The 20902-nt window shown below is 36.6% G+C and overlaps 1 pseudogene; it reads left to right on the top strand.

Annotated features, from left to right (window-relative positions):
• The first annotated feature begins 2846 nt into the window (after positions 1–2846).
• Positions 2847–9121, top strand: LOC135619305 (probable serine/threonine-protein kinase At1g01540; annotated as a pseudogene).
• The last annotated feature ends 11781 nt before the right edge of the window (positions 9122–20902 follow it).

The raw sequence follows: 20902 nt of genomic DNA, 5'->3' as shown, positions 1-20902 counted from the left end.
GTCCTTGTCTTCTTCCCTTTCTTTCTCTTCCTTTTCTGTCTTGTTTTCCTCATTTTCTTTAGAATCTTGTGGCTATCAAAAACTACATCGTTGCTACCTTTTTTTATTACTTTTTATAGTCACCATACCCTCATAATATAAATTAGGATTAGATTAAGAGGGGATAAGTTATCGGCTGATAAAACTCACCTTGGGCTGAATATGAGCTGTCAGCCCAACACTTGGTAATCGCATGACTCCCCCCTCCCTATTAAGAATAACCTTACCATCGGTTTCATGTTCCAATTCATGTGAGATCATCTTCTACGTCATTTAATGTAATGACAAAATATATTTTAAAAAATAATGGATAAAAATTAATAAAGGATGTTTATTTTTAATTTTTTTTAGTTTACTGTTAATAACGAATAATTAGTCGTTATTAACTTGAGATTATTGAAATGTATTAAAGGAAGTGACATAGATGAATGATTTAAATTTTTTGAAGGATATATTTATTTATTTCTAAGGCAAAGTGTTTTTGAATTGAGTAAAAGATCCACTAAAATCAATATATCATTTTATTAGAACCTTTGACTAGTCTACTTGGCATCGATTAAACCCCTCTCGTTGACGTCGTCACTCTACATGCTTATACCTCTCGATCTGATACCATGGCTAGTTTAGATAGGGTATACAGAGATCATGTTGATATTTGCGATAACGATAGAAGGTTCCATCCTTTTACACGAGTTGCAAGCTATCTTACTCCAACTCACAGAGGCCAGCAACATTGAATATTGATTTGATCTGCTTTTGGTCGGATTCTAGAATTATAGTAGACATCTCAGATACAAGACTCCATAGAATTGCTGGATTATCCTCGAGTAGATTTAGTCAATCTAGCTGAGGTTTTTCTCTTCCATCCATCGAGAAGCGAATTAGACTTCACATTTTTCATACTCACCTTTACACACTGTTCCCTCTTTGAGTTTTCAATTGATTAAAATAAATATGTAAAAAAAAAAAAAACTTGTAGAAGGAAAAGAAAGGCAACGATGGAAAGAAAGTCATCCGTCGAGACAAGGAGTCTGAGACATGCGAGAACACATAAGATGCATGAACATCGATACTCTTCGTCTGTATACTATATGAGAAGTGGATGAATATATTAAATAATATTATAAATTTTAAAAAAACCAGATAGATTATACACACAACTACATTCAGACAAACTTATGATTTTTATCTTTAATAAAAAATAAACTTATGAATCAATCAGTTGGCCCGTCAATTCAACCAATGATATGATGATTTGAGATTTTATTGTTCCATATCGGATCTAATTATGATACCTATGCATGAGAGGGTCTGATACACAAAGTTTCACCAACACCAACATCAATGATGGGTTGCAGCCCACCATCTTGAAATCATGCTAGTCCACCCTCTCTATCATAATTAGATCGGTTATGGAACAAAAATCTCAAATCATCACATCATTGGTTGAATTGATGGGCCAACTGATTGAATCATAAGTTTATTTTTTATTAAAAAATAAAATTATATATAAATATAATTATTTGTGGAATAGAGTTGATACTTGGTATAAAATCTTAAATTATGAGGATATTCAAAATAGTATTATCTTATCCATCATATAATTATTCTACATTTGATCTTGGAATTATCTGTCTTCTAATTATATATGTTATTATGAATATTATTTTTAATATCATTTTAAGAATAATTTTTTTAATATAAATTTATAAATTTATTAGTCCAAACAATCTTGATGGCTATAAGACCAATAAAATAATATGAAATATAATTTAAAATATTCTATAAATAATAAAATATTTATTATAATTTATATCTTACAAATAAATTATCTTAGATCATTTTAATAGCTACTAGTTAAATAAAACTTAAAGATATAAATCATAAATAATATTTATTTAAATTTTAATCTAGTATATATAAAAATAATTTAATAAAAAATAAAATAATAATTATATTAATTATTAAAATATTAATCAATATAAAAAACTCATATGATAACTATAATCATGATAAACATCAATCATTAACTCATATGCTTTTTTCTTTTTTCTTTCCACAACGTTTCCTATATGACCATTTCAACCTCATTTCACTTAAATATAATCTAAACGGATCAATGATATTATCAGCTTATTTTATCACTAAAATTCTGAGCACTTTGTCGAGCACTTGATCAAGTGGATGTTGAAAACACTTTGCCTTAGAAAATTATATATATATATATATATATATATATCTACTTAAATATTAGAAATAATCTAAATAGACTCATAATCTTAATCAAACTAACTATAAACTTAAAAATATAATATTATAATGATCTATGAATAATGATAATCAAAGAAACACATTATGATATTATTTATTTTTTAATAATATTAATAAATATTTTAAAATATCAAAACATTCTGTAAATGAATCAAATAAAAAAATATAATAGTTAAAAAATTAGTAAAATATGAGCAAAAACATTTAACGAAAAAACTTTTAAGAAATATTTTAGATTTTTTAAATTAAAGATATTATTTAGAAAAATAAAAAAGTATTTTTAGAAAATATCCTAAATATAAATATTTTTTTAATAATTCGTATATATATATATATATATATACACATATATATTCATATACACATACATATACATATACAGATAAATAAATAAATAAATAAATAAATAAATAAATAAATAATATATATATATATATATATATATATATATATATATATATATATATATATATATATATATATATATATATATAGTTTCTGAAGATCTAATGTAGCAGAGTCTCAGAAGGCAGAGACTAACAAGTAGGTTCGGAAGCTAAAACGCAGCAGAGTCGGTCGTCGAGAGTAGAATGGATGTGAGTTGCAATGTGGACAGTGCAATCGAGACTCGTATGGAGGCTTTCCCATCATTGACAGCTGCACGACCTTTAGCTGCGCTCTCTCTCTTCCTCTTCACTGCCTGCTGCTGTCTTGAAAGATTCCTTCTGGATCTCACAGCCTTCCATCTGCTTCCTCCGTTATTGTCTTGGTTCAGCTCTGCTGCTCGCTCTCTGATGCATGTCTGCAGTCATTCCCCACTCTGTCAACTTTGCATACCACCGAACAGTGTGGTCGGTGCCAAACCATCTGTTCACCGTCTACCCTTGGAATTCTTCTTTTTCCTCCTCCAGAATTCCCCCTCTTTGCTACTCCTCATAGCTCCACATCCGCTATTTCTCCCAAGATTTGATCTTTATACAAGATCTATTCTTTTCCACGCCCTTTCTCTTTAACTTTGTTTCCAAAATCCCATCTTTCATCTCTGTATCTGTATTACAGTCTCCTTCTGCAGCTGAACTTCTCTTGCCTCCGGGAAGACAGAAGTGGGGCAACAATGTCGGGTTATGATCTCTCAAGGAAAACAGTCATCTTTGGGCTCCGTATGTGGTCTGTGGTTGGCATTTGTGTTGGCGCCGCATTCGTCCTCCTCTTCTTACTCTCCCTATGGATCGCCCACAAGCGCAGCAGTAGCTCCTCCTGGAGGCACATCATCCCCAAGGCCTCGAAAGAAATCCATGAAGTGCAGGCTGGCTCCGCGCCTTGCCCTTCCTCCGAAGCCGAGCCCTCTCCCGTGCCTGCGAAGCAGGCCGAGGAAGAGAGCCCGGTGATGCTCCAGAGGATCCACGTGGAGACCGGGAAGGAGCACCGCAGCGGCGGGGGAGGCGGGTCGTCGCACGGGAGCGGGGAGAGCCGGTCGGCGGACCAGGCGCCAGCCTCGGTCCCCGAGGTGTCCCACTTGGGCTGGGGACACTGGTACACCATGAGGGAGCTCGAGGTCGCGACCGGTATGTTCTCCGACGAGAATGTTGTAGGGGAAGGTGGTTATGGCATCGTGTATCATGGTGTCTTGGAAGATGACACTCAGATTGCGGTTAAGAACTTGTTGAACAACAGGTACTCAAGTCCCTGATAACTCTTTAATATCTTGAGCACAAATTCTTTTTGTAATACTTGATTCTGTGGTAATAAGTGCTCATTTAGATCTTTAATTTTACTGGTTTTAAATGTGGAACAACAAAATGAATTCAATTACTGCTAATTGGAATGTTTGTGTATGCAAAAAATGTTTATTAACTGTACTGAAATTATCATCCCAAAATTTGGAAGGACAATGACTCATGATACACTTATACAGCACTTTGGTAAATCCAGCTTCCTCGGGTTTGTTGGCAACCGAACCTATGACTATTACCAATGTACTCTGAAAAGAGAGAGATTTCTTTATTCTCCTCACCTATACATTTGAAGATATTCTCCTCACCTAGCTTAGTTTTTAACATTAGTTTGGGAGAGTAGGAAAATAGAGTACACCTGATATTTACATTTGATTAAATAAAACTAAATGAACTAGGATAAATCATCAATAAAGACAGAAATGGTTAATGAGTTTTGTTGAAAGCAATGGCTGATGAATCTGTAGTCCTTAAGAATAAAGCACATGGTGTAGGTACAGGAGCATAGCTATGATAGCCACTGAACTTTAGCTATGAACTTCCAGTCATGCATTGTTGTGAGAATTATAATTTTGATTATTAAAGCTTCACATTGCTGAACTTTGTACTTGTTACTACTATTTAGTTTTGAGGATGATTGTGACCATGCTGTTTATTTCCTTGATCCTTTTTATCTGCTCTAGTAAGATTAGCAGAGGTCACAAAAGGGTTATCTTACTCTTACCTGCATTCACGATTAGGCAGTGAGCCCACCATATCTTCCAAAGAGATTGGTTCAAATCGAGTGTTGAAGGAAACAACAAAAGGATAATATTCAGGTCCTAGACATGTAAGTACATAACTGATAAAATTTGTATCATTTACTACACCGATGGCTACTAATTGATTTGAAAATTTTCTGCAGATAATACTGCACTACGAAGATAATTTCTTTGTTGTTTGAAGATTGTGCTTCACCTATGTTATTCTTGCTTTTGAGAAGCACAGGCCCTGTAGGAATAATTTTGAACAACTTGACCGGCTGTAAGTCTGAACACGAGCTAAAACGTTATCGGTCAATGAAAAAAGAGTCTAGCTAAGAGTAACTAATCTTACTTTTGCCACGATTGATATTCGAAATTGATTTTCAGAATATCCAAGTTCTTATCTTTGGAATTTGAGTAAAAAATTATGTAGGCACTAATACGATCCATCAGCATAACCTTCAAAAACATTGGCAGAATTTGCGATTTCCAAGCAGAAAAATAGAATGTCCAGTTTGATGGCAAAGTTTATCACAGTGGAAACTGGAGTGCGTTACGATAGTGGAAAGAGGAATTGGACTTCCATTTGAAGTTGGCTGGAAGAAGTTTAAAGAAGGGCTAACTGGAGGTGTAGTCATTAGATTTCTGTCTAATCAAGCTCTGAGATCATGTGGGAAATTGGTTTTGGGATGAAGACACTTTGATGCCAATTCTCTTTGTATAAGTTTATACATCACAAGTTATCTATTACGAGAAACTTCAGCACCAAAATACACAATACAATAGAAAGCTAACAACAAATAGAATCTAATATGAAAAAAATTATTACAGTCATCTTTATGGATACATGCTAGAGATGTGTATCTCTAAAAACAATGAGCCGATGTCAAATACATAACGGTTTAAAGCATTCAAAATCTTCCAACTATTATCAAATCTCCATTTTCACTTGTTGAGAACATCTTTTTCTGAAGTTGATCTTAGTAAATTATTGATGAGACTGACAAGTATTTTTGGATTCTTGGAACTTAGTGTCATAGGAGGATAAGGAATTCTTGCAAAGGAAGATACCATGAAAATTAATGTTTGGTTATTTTACAAATACCCATTGTCTCTAGATTTTGGTAAGGAACAAGATGTGAGAAAATACCTTGAGTGCACCTGATTTCTTTTTAGGGTATCTACACAGGGTGGGAGAAAAGGTGTGAGAAATTTTTTATAGTTTATGTGAGAGGATGTCTAAGGGATTTATGTTTGAGTTAAATTAACTCAAGAGTTTTATAATTGATCTCATATAGTGACTAATTTGATTTTCTCTATAAACATAGATAAGAAGTGACAAACCACATTAATCTTGTATCGGATTTATGGTATATTCTTTTTTATTGTTGATCTATGTGATTTCTCTTTTGGTTCAGAAGTCTCCTCTCCCTCTCCAACGATTAGGATTCGAAGTCTTCTTTCCCTCTCCAACAATTACTACTATAAAATCGTAACAGTTCTTATGTGGACCAGGAATTGAATCACTATTATTTTCTATTTTTATTATGCATTGATGTTGGCCGACACAGATATATTCGCTTCAGTCCTCTCCTAGATATACTGTAAACCAGGGTCACTCAAATTGTTCCGACTCTGCTTTAAATTTCATTCAATTTTCACTTAACAAATAATTCTTCAGAGTTCCAAAACTACTGCAATGGCAGGATTCCAGTCCACCATGGTAGCGATTTGTCATTTGTGTTCTTTGTTTTTCTAATTTCTTTATTTAAAGAAAGCCCGATTCATCCAAATAGATGTAAGGAGATTATATCTGCACAAGAATTTAATCCAATCAGAGACCGGAAACAGAGTTCTCAGAGTGTAATGGATTGGGGTATCAATCTGACCTTTTGGTTTGTCTTCTCAGGGGTCAGGCTGAGAAGGAATTCAACGTTGAAGTGGAAGCAATAGGACATGTTCGTCACAAGAATTTAGTGAGATTGATGGGATATTGTGCAGAAGGTGAACATAGGTATATCCCAATTTCTCTCGTTGTCTTAACTTCTGATTCCAGTACATACGTGTTGGACATCAAATGAAAGAAAGATAAACGGCTGTGCTATTTCTAATTTTTTTAAATATGCAATTTAGGATGCTTGTTTATGAGTATGTAGATAATGGGAACTTGGAACAATGGCTCCATGAGGATGTTGGACCTTCCAGCCCTCTTACTTTGGTATATTCGAATGAACATTATAATTGGTACAGCAAAAGGGTATCTCTCTGCGCTACTTATTATGCGTTAACCTTGATTTTCATAATGTTTGATTAATTTCTTGCTCTGTGAGACCTAACATTTGCAAATGCAGGTTACTGTACTTGCATGAAGGGCTAGAGCCAAAGGTAGTTCACCGAGATGTTAAGTCAAGTAACATTCTGCTCGATAAGCTGCTTGATAAGCACTGGACCCCCAAGGTTTCAGATTTTGGACTGGCCAAGCTATTGGGCACAGGGAGGACCTATGTCACAACCCGTGTGATGGGAACTTTTGGGTTGGTGGATACTGTATTTTACCATTTTCTACTACATGGTAAAACTAGGATAGTCACAAATTTATGATAAATAATGTTGGCTCGTTTCTTGATTCTAGTTACGTGGCTCCCGAGTATGCTAGCACTGGTATGTTAAATGAATCAAGTGACATGTATAGTTTTGGGATTCTTATCATGGAGATAATATCTGGTCGAAACCCAGTTGACTACAGCAGGCCTCCAGGTGAGGTTAGTCTTAATTCCACATGTTCTTTCTAGAGATGTTATCTGAGAGAACACTAATTGTAATCGTCAACCTGGATCTGTTGTTTTAGGTTAATCTGGTAGATTGGCTTAAGACAATGGTGAGTAATGGAAATTCTGAAGGTGTCCTGGATCCAAAGATTTCCGAGAAACCATCATCAAGGGCATTAAAGAACACTTCCAGTTGCATTGTGGTGTGTGGATCCTGACTCAAGGAAGAGGCCAAAGATGGGACATGTTGTACACATGCTTGAAGTTGATGATTTTCCATACCGAGATGTAAGTCAAATTTTCATTATTCAATCCAATGTTACCGAAAGACCTTCTAACTTGTTTTGTTTTCCAGTTTTTTTTTCTGCATGTGTTCGAAGGGTCATATTACTCGTCACACAACTTTAGCAACAAATCACGTATGTCTTGATACTTAATTGTGTTCCTTCATCAAGCATAAATGCAACTCATTTCCAACAAAAGAAAAAAAGAAAGAGCAAAGGATAAATTGTAGACCCTTTTCAGTCACTGTTTGTTTGTCGAATCTCATTCACCAGATGGTTATTTTGCCATCAGTTGAAATGCAAGCATATAAGGCCATAAAACTGCAGTCACGAATGTCGTTTGCAAAAGCAATATAGACAAACAAATTATTGCATTAACCTGCATTTGCAAGTGTTGTCAACCAAACCATGTCGCCGAAATGATAGTATCTTGGATTAATTTTGGATCACACGAAGCAGCATTCATTTTAGATCGGAAGTTCTTGATTCTTTTGGTTAGTAAGGCTTAGGGTTTCGCATTAGAGTTTTAGTTCCACAATCTGTTACTATTTGCCTATCCCTCCTTCGTGATAAACAAAATGCCAGATGCTACCATCAGCTATTTCTCCTATCCTGTTTTCCTACTTGTATCTTGCAAAGAATACCTTTTACATGTTTCCTTTTCTTTTGAGTTCCTGTTCGGCATCATACTTGTCTTGAAATTTGACCTGCAAAGAACAATATATGGTTCTTCGTTCTGTGCGTTCAAAATGTACAGTATATTTATTTTTTATTAACCAAGTTTCCCGTCCAACTTTTCATGATTGATACCTGCTACAAATGCTCTAAATTTCTGTTGCAAGATATCATCTCCATAGAAACCTTATCTTCTGTCATGTGCTTTGTATCAGAATCATCGAGCAGGAAAAGATCCAAGGAAGACATACCGTGACAGTCCACAAGAAAGAGGAAAACTGTTGGAACAGCCTATGACCACTGTACCAAGTAACAATAGTGGGAATGACAATATGTTAGACATTCTAGGTGGAGAAAAATATTTATCTGATGCTATGAAGGAGCTAGTCTTTGTTATTAAGATCGAGCAACATCTCAGAAAGTTCATTGCTGGTAGACACATGTTCTCTCCATCACAAAAGTGGCTTATACGAATGTTGAGCCTTCCATCTGTAAATTATGTTTCATGTTAGCTTACATGTAGAGAGTTTTGTGCAGTTGATTATTCTATTTTTCGTTGTTTTTCCCAATTGTAACTCAATGAAGAGCTTCTGGGTGAATTTTGGTTCGGTAAACTGCCTCATTTTTGGTCCTAATTAAAAGTGCTAAACTTAGTGATAGAGACCTCAGAGAAACCATCACACATTAGAAGCCAAGTGGTTTAACTTCCACACAATGGATAATTTCCGAGTCGTCGCCCCAATTACAACATAAGACCACAACACATGAACACCGAATAGAGAGGGCATCACCATTTTTTATTTCTTATGCAAACACTCTTTGCAAAGAAAGGAATATGTAGATAACAGCACAAACACTTTCTCTCGAAGAAAACTTTTTAAGCACCATAGGACATAAATACCTCCAAGCACTTCGATATTTGTATTGGTATTCCCTAGTAAACAACATCCTGCCACCTTGTAACTGTTGCATAAGATATTCTCTCTTTGCCTGAGCAGGCACTGGACATTGAACACCTTTAATTTAGATGGATGACCTGTTGAGAGAGCCACACCGAAGTTGTTTGACAAAAGGATATATGGTGAAATGTAATATGATAAGTGTTATGGAAATCACCGATTTGCTACATATTGTGAAAGACACGCAACATCCACATTTGATCCTCATCTTTTCCTGTAAACGGGGGTAACATTTCCATCGGTTGGTACAATGTATGAGCTTCTGTATATAAATAAATACATATCAGAAAAGTAGAATATAAACCATCAAACCAAGTTCTTGGAATGCATCAGATAATCATTCCTATTTGCTGGTTTGCAACCACTTCAGTCGAGCTCTTCTGCTGGCAGAATGCTCTCAATTTTGTAATATGCACATTGACTGTATATTGACCTTTTTTTGCTCAAAAGAGGGTACAAAAGAATCGAATACAAAGAAAGAAACTCTTCAAGCAGGAGGACAATTATTTGCTACGGAAAAAAAAAAACAGAAACTAAATATGATTTGCTACGCTTTTGTCCAATGTAAAAATGAAGGCGACATACCAAATAATGGTTGAAACTAGAAAATATTGTATACTAACATGCTCAGTGGCCTTCTTGCTTGGCATCTGCTATACAACATGAGACACTTGAAGGTGATAAGCATTGGTTCTGCAGTGAGATTATGGCTGATCCCCAAGCGATAGGTGTTTTCCAGACAAAGTTTTACTAATATGAAACACTGAGTCAATTCTTTGTTGACATGTAAATTCCAGACTTGCTAGATCATTTAAATAAAGATTTGTCAAACATCTTTTTAATGATTCATTTTAGTGTGTTCTAGCTTAAGTCATGAAAATTGATACTCTTGCAGATGATACGAAGCAATAGTTTGTTTCTTGTTCATTTCGGTTTCCTGTTGTCCTGAACCAGAAAAGTATTTTTCTGTTCACTCTGCTTGGAACTGTATCCCATTATTAAAGCTTGTAAACACGAGCAGGAGTTTACCTTTTGGAGTTCTTTTCTAAATCATTAACAATAATTAATTGCACAAATGCAGGATTAATTGTTAGGGAGGGAGGAGCAAGGAAAAAAAAATCTTTCCATTCAAGAAAACTGATGTAGTATTTAAAACAAGAGGATTGACATAAAATAATTATAAGATATTCTCAAGTGTATTTTTCCTTCTATCTTGCTTCATAAACTACGATCTTATTTATAGGATGTAACTACCCATATCATCATGTCACTCATGATTGAGGTAGTTATTGAAACTACCCTATAGATCAGGTAACTACTTAGATAACTACTAGATCATGGTAACTATCTAGATAACTACTAGATCATGGTAACTACCTAGATAACTATTATGAATCAATTCTCAACACTCTCCCTTGATTCATAGTTACATACATCGATTTGTGACATAAAATAAATATGCTTTTGAACTGGAAGCGACTTAGTGAGGATATCTACAACTTACTCATCTATTCCACAATACTTCATTACTATTGTTTCACTTGTTACAAGATCCCGGATGAAATGATAGCGTATCTCTGTATGCTTCGTTCTTCCATAAAATGTTAGATTCTTCGTCATTGTAATTGTGACTTTGTTGTTACAAAATATTTATATTACTTCTTTTTGTTCTTAATGAAAATCTTCAAGAAGTCTTCTAAGCCATATTGCTTGATAAGCTACTGATGTTGTGGCTACATATTCTGCTTCCGATGTTGATTAACATAGTTGTTGCTTATTTTTTTGAACTCCAAGATATGCTCATGATCCGAGGCTAAAAATATTGCTTGAAGTACTCTTTCTATCATCTAAAGCTCCTGCCCAATCACTATCAATGAAACCAAAATTTACATTTAAAATTACGAGAATACAAAATACCATAATCTGTAGTTCCAACAATATAATGCAGAATTCTTTTAACAGCTTCGAGATGATGTTTGCTTGGGCTATGAATAAACCTGGATACTAAGCAACAGAGAAGGTAATATCTAGTCAAGTATGAGTTAGATAAATCAAACCTCCAACCAAACTTCTATAGTATCTTGCATTTGTCAGACATGTACCATCTTTAAGTTTCAGTTTCTCATGTACATTCATGGGTATTGCTACAGCTTTGTAATTAATAATATTAGATTTTTTGAGTAGATCCATTGCATACTTTCTTTGTGAAATAAAAATTTCATCTGATCCTTGCTTCACTTCCAACCTAAAAAAATAGTGCAGTGGACCTAGATATGACATTTCAAACTTATTCATCATGCTTTTTTTAAATTCTATCACAAAAGAGTTGGATGAACTCATATATATAATATCATCAACATAAAGGTAAACCATTAGAATATTATGTTCATTTTCTTTCTTTAGATAAAGAGTAGGTTCATTATTGCTCCTCTTAAATTTATTTTGATAAAAAGAATAATTAATTTTGCTATACCATGCCCTTGGAGCTTGTTTAAGCCTATAAAGAGCTTTTCTTAGCTTATACACCTTTTCTTCATGTCCTTTAACCAAAAAACCCTTCACGTTGAGTAACAAAAATCTCTTCGTGTAAATCTCCATTTAAAAACATAGATTTCACATCAAATTGATAAATAGGCCAACTCAAGTTAGCAGCTAAAGCCAAGAAAGTTCTTACGATTTCGAATCTAGTAATTGGAGAAAAAGTATCATCAAAATCAATACCTTGTTGCTGTAAACATCCTTTTGCTTTTGGATACTTCCATCTGCATTAAACTTTATTTTGAACACTCATTTTAATCCAATAGTTTTCTTTTCTTTTTGTAGATCCATTAGCTCCCAAGTTTCATTCTTCTCAATTGACTTGATTTCCTCCTTCATTGTTTTTCTCTATTCCTCTTTTTCAACTGCTTCCTCAAAAGTTGTTAGATCTGAAATAAACAAAGCAAATGTTGAGTCATAAATTTCTGTTAGTGATATGAAATTTCTTGGAAGGGTTTCATCTGAGGAATCAGAATTTGAAATGCTATTGGGTGAGGTTGGCGATGAACTTATTAGAGCATGATCTGTCATTTGATTCTGCGGAGTGTCTAGTTCTATTGAAATCTGAATTTGTGTTTCACCTTTATTGGTCTCCCAATTCCAACTTGCCCTTTTATTAAACATAATATTTCTGTTAATAATAACTTTGCTACTAACAGGATTATATGTTAGAACCCTTGCAGATTCTAAACTTGGGGTTGATCTCTTTAGGGGATCGGCCTCCTTGGAACTCTATAAGGGTTCCTCCCTCCAAGTTGCTGCTCAAAGGCTGTAGAAAAGATTCATCTATTGCTTATCAAAAGAGAAGGAATACATGGCTATTTATAGGGCTTCTAAACCCTAACTCCTAATAGGACTCCTACTTAAGACTCTTACTTCTAACCAACTCCTAATAGGACTCATAGTCAAGACTCCTATTCCCTTACAACTCCTAATTCTTTTCTAAGAAAATACCTCCTACATGAATGCCCCTCTCAATTAGGACTCTCCTAGCTAGAGTCCTAACAAAATGTCCCTCTCAATTAGGACTCTCCTAGCTAGAGTCCTAATAGTTTTAAATGGATGCCCCTCTCAATTAGGACTCTCTTAGCTAGAGTCCTAACAGTTTTACATGAATGTCCCTCTCAATTAGGACTCTCCAAGCTAGAGTCCTAACAGACCCGCCCTCTTCAAATTAGCCTTGTCCTCGAGGCTGATGATTCATGAATTCTGGGAATTTGATCTTCAAGTCGTCATAGTTCTCCCAAGTGGCATCTTCTATTGGTAGGTTCGCCCACTGTATTAGAACTTCATTAGTGGGTCGTCGTCGTCGAGTCACGATCCGTCGATCAATAATGGCACTTCGCTGGGTCAGGAGTTCTCTTTGGGTAGTCATTTTTGGTGGGTGGCTTTGGGCTGTCTCCAAGCACCTATTTACAACTGTCTCGTCGTCGATTTGTGGGTGATATGCCATACTCCTTTTCAATTTAGTACCCTGCATATAGAATAACTTGGTCCAAAATCTACTCGTGAAGATGCAAGTAGAATTTATCATAAGCACAATGCGTCCCTTATAGTGTAATTCTTTTGAGTCCCAATTGTAATGAGCCACGGAGCTTGGTGCTTCCTCCAATTTTTTTATAAACTTACTAGTCTCTGAATCTTCCTGCCATTCCATCTTAATATCCTTAAGAAAGTTGCTGGTCGGAAGTGAAATGGCCGAAACTTCAGCTTGCTCGGGTAACTGCGAAAGCACATCTGCAAGAACATTCTCTTTCCCCTTTTTGTAAGTTATTTCATAATCAAATCTAAGGAACCCCTATAGAGTTCCAAGGAGGCCGATCCCCTAAAGAGATCAACCCCAAGTTTAGAATCTGCAAGGGTTCTAACACCTGGTATCAGAGCAGTGTTCTTGGCATCTCGCTGCCCTTCCACAGCCATCCATCAACCCTCTACAACCATCCAAAGCAATTCCCACAATTGCTTAAAAGATCATCACTGAATTCCGTCATCATCTCCACCACCACGGATCATCCTTTGATCTCCCCGTGAATTGCAACAGGTTCTGGTTTCCTACCTTACTACTGCTGTAATTTAATTATCCTTATTCGAAAATCCAAAAAAAAAAAAAAATCGTTCCTATATTGCTGCATAAACTTTTCGTCACAAAGTTTTCATCCCTACGACGAAAGATACATTGCAGAATTCCAACCGCATAGCACCATCTGTTTGATCTTGGTACTGTGCTTTTTCTATCCAAATTTCTACGAAATTTTTATGACATCTTTGAAACTTCTTAACAGTAGATTTCCCTTTGGTTTCATAAAAAAATTCTCAATATAAACTACTGATCTTTTATGTCCAATCTGCTGCACTTGAATTGCATAATTCAAGCCGCATAGCACCATCTGTTTGATCTTGCTACTGTGCTTTTTCTATCCAAATTTCTACGAAATTTTTATGACATCTTTGACACTTCCTAACAGTAGATTTCCCTTTGGTTTCATTGAAAAATTCTTAATATAAACTACTGATCTTTTATGTCCAATCTGCTGCACTTGAAAATCTATGCTGTAGAAAATTTCAGCTGCATATCGTTGCCTTAACCCATCTATTTGCAATCTTTTTTGAATGAAATTTCTTATACACTTCATAGATCATCTTGGCTTCCATCTAAGATTGATCTATTAAGAAATTCATCTCTAAAAACGATTTTATGTTGCTGCAAATTTTCATCGTAACCCGCTGAAATTTTTCGACGATAATTCTGCAATTGCAACTTGCACCAATTTCCTTGCTGTTATACTGCCAAAATTTTCTTGATTAAATTAGATATCATTGTTGTCATATAAACTGTGATTTTTCTATCAATTCCCTCCTCAATTCTCTCAAGTTTTTGGTGGAAATTACGTCGAGAAACCGATTGTTTCTTCGACGACAATTCTACTCTTACAAGACAGCACATACTTGCTGTAACTTCCACAGATTTCTGTCAAACCTTTGCTACCATCTACCACAGATCCAAAACTTTACCAAACCACACCCTCAAACTACACCCAAAACAGCCACAAAATAAGCCTAAACCGCAGCCTACATCCACCAATCCACCAACACTTTCGACCATCACTTCTCTCAACCTATACATGCCTTTAACCCAACAGCAAAAGAGAGATCTTAACATCATTGATTTGGGGCCATATACTATGGCATCTAAGGAGGCAATCAATGCTAAATTCGAAGCCTTGGAGGCACGAATGGAGGATAAGATTCGGACGCTCTTTTCCGAACTCAGATTGGGCCGACCACTAAGCCCGAAGAAATCATATCAAGGAGAGAGCTTTGCCCAATCATACCAAGCCCGAAGAGATGACTTCCAAGGGAGGGTAGGCTCTATGACCAACCCCAACTATCCATGCATGAGAGTGGACTTCCCTAGATGGGAAGAAGGAGACCCGATTGGTTGGATTTCGCGCGCTGAGCGATATTTTCGGTACCACAAAACCGCGGATGTATCTATGGTAAAAATTGCAGCTATACATCTTGAAGGGGATGCTATACAATGGTTTGACTGGTTTGAACATACTTATGGAGTCCTTTCATGGCGACAATTCAAAGAAGGACTGCTGATTCACTTCAAACCAATCGATTACGAGAATATTGACGGACAACTAGCAAAGATCCGACAAACCTCTACCATTCAGGAGTACCAAACCAGGTTTGAAAGGTTATCTAATCAAACTCATGATTGGTCTCAAAAATAGCTATTGAGGACCTTTATTGAGGGCTTAAAGCCGGAGATCCGAGGAGAAGTTAAAGCGCGACAACCGTATACGCTTATGGCAGCCATCTCTTTCGCACGACATCAAGAGGAGCAATTGAACCATGAAGCTCGGAGGATTAGGGTCTCTCCTCAACCAGTAATATTGAAGCCCTTAGCCCCCCCTATTGTCGACCAAGTCCCTACACTAAAGAGGTTAACAAGAGAAGAGCTTCGGGAGCGATATGCGAAGGGGTTATGTTGGCATTGTGACGAGCCGTGGAGCCGTGAGCATCGCTGTAGTAAAGGGAGACTTCTTATGATTGAACCAATAGAAGAAGAGGTCATTGAACATCTAGAAGAGAGCCTTGAACATGAAGAAGAAGATACAGAAGAAGAGCCACAACCAACTGAAGTTACGGTGCATGCACTAGCCGGCTACTCAAACCCGGAAACGATAAAAGTTGGGGGCCTTCTCAAACAACAACCGATCACTATTCTCATTGACACGGGCAGTTCTAATAACTTTATAAATAGTAAGGTTACTATCCAGATGGCCTTACCTATTGAGAATTGCAGCAGGTTTGACGTTAAGGTCGTCGACGGACGGATTTTGAATTGTGATCGTAGGCGCCCACAAGAGAAACTATTGCTGCAGGACCAAGAGATAATTGCATATTTCTTCCTTCTCCCTCCTGATGATCATAAGGCTATGTTCATAATTAAATGGTTGACGACATTAGGTGATATTTCTTGGAATTTTATGCAACTAATTATGAAATTTTACAATAAGGAGAAACAGGTGATACTGAACGGGAAACGTGGGGGCGACATAACGACGATTTGCACACAACAAATGGAGAAGGTTTTGCATAAAGCATGCAGCAGATTTTTTATACAACTTGAGCAGCAAACTAAGGGAGAGCCAATACAATTTGAAGATCCAAACCTACTTCCTTTGCTTGCTGAATTTTCAGATATATTTGACGAACCGTACAACCTACCTCTTACCCGTCGGCATGATCATTATATAATGACTCTTTCAGGCAAACCTCCAGCAAATACTCGGCCATATCAATATCTCCCGAAGGATGAAATAGAAAGGATTGTAAAAGAAATGCTCAAAACAGGAGTTATTCGGCCAAGTTGTAACCTCTATTCTTCACCAGTGCTCCTCATACGAAAGAAGGATAGAATATGGCGATTATGTGTTGATTACCGAGCTCTCAATGGAATAACCATCAAGGATAAATACCCTATTCCAATAGCAGATGAATTACTAGATGAAAGGGAGCACAAATCTTTACAAAGCTGGACCTTCGATCCGGGTATCATCAAATACGAGTATGCGAAGAAGACATACCGAAAACCACCTTTTGAACACACAACAACCACTATGAATTTTTGCTTTCTTCAAAAGAAGGTGGAATATCTTGGGCATATCATATCAGAGGAAGGTGTGGCAGTAGACCCCTTCAAAATTGGAGCAATGCAAAACGGGCTGACCCCGAGGAACATAAAATTGCTACAAGACTTTCTGGGTTTAACAGGCTACTACTGCAAGTTCGTGAAAAACTATGGAGAGATTAGTGCACCAGTTACTTCCTTACTGAAAGAAGATGTCTTCCAATGGTCGGACAGAGCCTCCGCTGCCTTCGACAAACTTAAGACAGCCATGACGACGACGCCGGTGCTAACACTACCAGATTTCAACCGACCCTTCATTATTGAGGCCGATGCATTTAGAGTCGGAATTGGAGCCATTTTCATGCAAGATGGTCAACCACTCACATACACTAGCAAGGCATTATCTCCCTCCCATCAAAATAAGTCAACATATGATAAGGAGATGCTTGCCATTGTGCGCGCAGCAACGAGGTGGAGACCCTACTTGATTGGTCGACGATTTCAAATTAAAACTGACCATAAAAGCCTCAAGTACTTTTTGGAGCGAAAGATATCATCCCCTGAGCAGCAAAAATGGGTAATAAAACTTCTTAGATTTGATTATGAAATAACTTACAAAAAGGGGAAAGAGAATGTTCTTGTAGATGCGCTTTCGCAGCTACCCGAGCAAGCTGAAGTTTCGGTCATTTCACTTCCGACCAGCAACTTTCTTAAGGATATTAAGATGGAATGGCAGGAAGATTCTAAACTTGGGGTTGATCTCTTTAGGGGATCGGCCTCCTTGGAACTCTATAGGGGTTCCTCCCTCCAAGTTGCTGCTCAAAGGCTGCAGAAAAGATTCATTTATTGCTTATCAAAAGAGAAGGAATACATGGCTATTTATAGGGCTTCTAAACCCTAACTCCTAATAGGACTCCTACTTAAGACTCTTACTTCTAACCAACTCCTAATAGGACTCCTAGTCAAGACTCCTATTCCCTTACAACTCCTAATTCTTTTCTAAGAAAACACCTCCTACATGAATGTCCCTCTCAATTAGGACTCTCCTAGCTAGAGTCCTAACAAAATGTCCCTCTCAATTAGGACTCTCCTAGCTAAAGTCCTAACAGTTTTAAATGGATGCCCCTCTCAATTAGGACTCTCTTAGCTAGAGTCCTAACAGTTTTACATGAATGTCCCTCTCAATTAGGACTCTCCAAGCTAGAGTCCTAACATTATATAATCGATATGCTTTTGATCGTAATGAATAACCAATTAAAATATATTTTTTAGACTTTTCATCAAGTTTGTAATGATTTTGTGAATTCACCAAAGCATAAGCAATACAACTAAAAATTCTTAGATGACTTACACTTGGTTTTATATTATACCAAGCCTCAAAAGGAGTTTGATTCATAACAGCCTTTGTTGGTGAAATATTCAACAAATAAACTGCTATTGCAACTACTTCTACCCAAAACTGATTTGAAAGATGTTTTCTTTTAAGCAAACTTCTTGCCATTTCAACGACAATCTGATTCTTACGTTTAGCTACACCATTTTGCTCCGATGTATATAGTGTCATCAATTCTCTACGAATATTATTTTCTTTATAAAAATAATTAAATTCATTAGATAAAAATTCACTACCTCTATCTGTCCGAAGTGTCTTTATGTGTCTTCCACTTTGTCTTTCTACAAGTGCCTTGGACTTTTGAAAATTTTCAAATGTTTCATATTTCAGTTTTAGAAAATATACCCAACTCATGCGACTATAATCATCAGTAAACATTAGAAAATATTGACTTGCACCAAATGATTTTGTATTCATAGGTCCACATAAGTCAGCATGAATTAATTTAAGATAATTAGATGCTTCCATTCTTTTCTAATAGGAAATGGTGTTTTACTTTGTTTGCCATAAATGCATCCTTCATATACATCATCAAGTGTATTAATCTTAGGCAATCCAAAAATCATTCCTTTTTGACTTAATAACCTTAAAACTTTAATGTTAAGGTGTCCATATCTTAAATGTTATAATCAAACCAAATTTTTTATCTTTAATAATGCATGAACCATCATAAAATATTACTGAATATCCATCATCTATCAATTGTCCAACACTCAACAAGTTATGTGATAAAGTAAGAATAAAGAAAACATTATCAAGGTATTTTACCTTCCCTTGATTTATCTTCACCTTAATTGTTCCTTTCCCTTTCCCTTCCACTTGGATTTGCTTATTATCTCAAAGTCTAACTTTCAACTTTTGAGTTTCATCAATATCTCTAAATATTGATTTTATGCCTGATATATGATTAGAACATCCACTATCTAGAAACCAAATATCATTTGAGATATCATGAACTTGTGAATGAGTCATAAACAACTTACTATTTTCTTCATTTTCCTCCACATAGCTTGCTTGCTTTTCTCTTTTCCAACAATCTGCCTTCATGTGACTAAACTTTTTACAATAGTGACATTAAATTTCACTCTTGTAATTTTTTTGATCATAATTTGATTGCCTTTATTCATCATGTCCATCAAAGTGTCCTCTTCCTCTTCTATTTCCTCTACCATGAAATCCTCCTCTGCCACATCCTCTTCCTGTTGATTTTTTATCTTCTTTTGAAGTAGAAAACCCCCCCTTAATCCGAAATGCTTTCTCTTTGCTTTTTTTAAGTGACTTATTCAACCTTGCTTCATGTGCTTGCAAGGAACCCATTAGTTCATCAAATGAAAATGTAGATAATGTTGAATCTCAGATTTTGATGATGAAACTAATTGATTGTGTTTAGATGTTTAACTGCATTTGGAGTGATGCAAGTCTACTCGATCAAGATTAGACAGTTGACGTAGGAGGAATTGACGTTACGTCGGAGGAGATCATGTTAGGATATTGGACGGCAGAAGGCTTCGGACGTCGGGCATCGGGCCAAGGAGAGCAGAATTGCGCCAAGGATATCGGGGTTACGGAGGTCAACCGCCGATTGGGCAACAAGCCGCAAGAGAAGTCGATGCACTGAAGAATCGGACGAAGCACCAACCAATGACATGCCGGGCAACAGAATGTCAATTCGCGTTGTGATAATTATCTAGATCAGAGTAGAGTTTTGGCTTATGTGTGCAGGATTAACTACGATAACGACGAAGACATAAAGCGAAACAAAGTGTCGGAGTCAAGCGCGAAGGATTCGTTGCAAGTTTGAGAGTTCGACGGAAGTCCGATGGTTCATCGGGAATGCTACCGAAACTAGCCGAGAATGAGTAGGGAGCTTGCTGAAGGGTTTTTCGGAAGCTCGACGGAAGGTTCGTTGGAAGTTCACGGAGCACGTCGAGAAAGGTCAAAGCTTGTCGAAGAAGCTCATTGGAACTCATCAAGATCAAATCGTGAAGTCTAGGAGCTTGCCGGGAGTCTGCAAAATGTTTTCCGAGAGTTTATCGGAAGACCGCCGGAAGTTCGCCGGAAGCTCGCCGGAAGAAGTCTTGACTTACGGACTTTGTAATAGCTTAGGAAATATCTTTAAATTCGCAGTTAGCATGTTAATTAGGGTTAGGATTAGGTGTTAATCCTATAACCCAAGTAGGGGTCAATTGGGCCCGAGTTCGGACTAGTTTGGGCCAAGTTTGGAGCCCAACCAGTGAGCTGAAATAGTGTAGGCGATGGCACCGCCCAGAACACGAGAACTGAGCGGTGGCACCGCCCAGCACCCGAGAGGTTCGGCGGTGGCACCACCGGACTGGGCGGTGGCACCGCCAGTACA

Source organism: Musa acuminata, chromosome BXJ2-8 (assembly GCF_036884655.1).
Source record: "Musa acuminata AAA Group cultivar baxijiao chromosome BXJ2-8, Cavendish_Baxijiao_AAA, whole genome shotgun sequence".
Classification (NCBI taxonomy): Eukaryota; Viridiplantae; Streptophyta; class Magnoliopsida; order Zingiberales; family Musaceae; genus Musa; species Musa acuminata.
The sequence above is the reverse complement of the archived record's forward strand: the minus strand, read 5'-3'. Positions and strand labels throughout refer to the sequence as shown.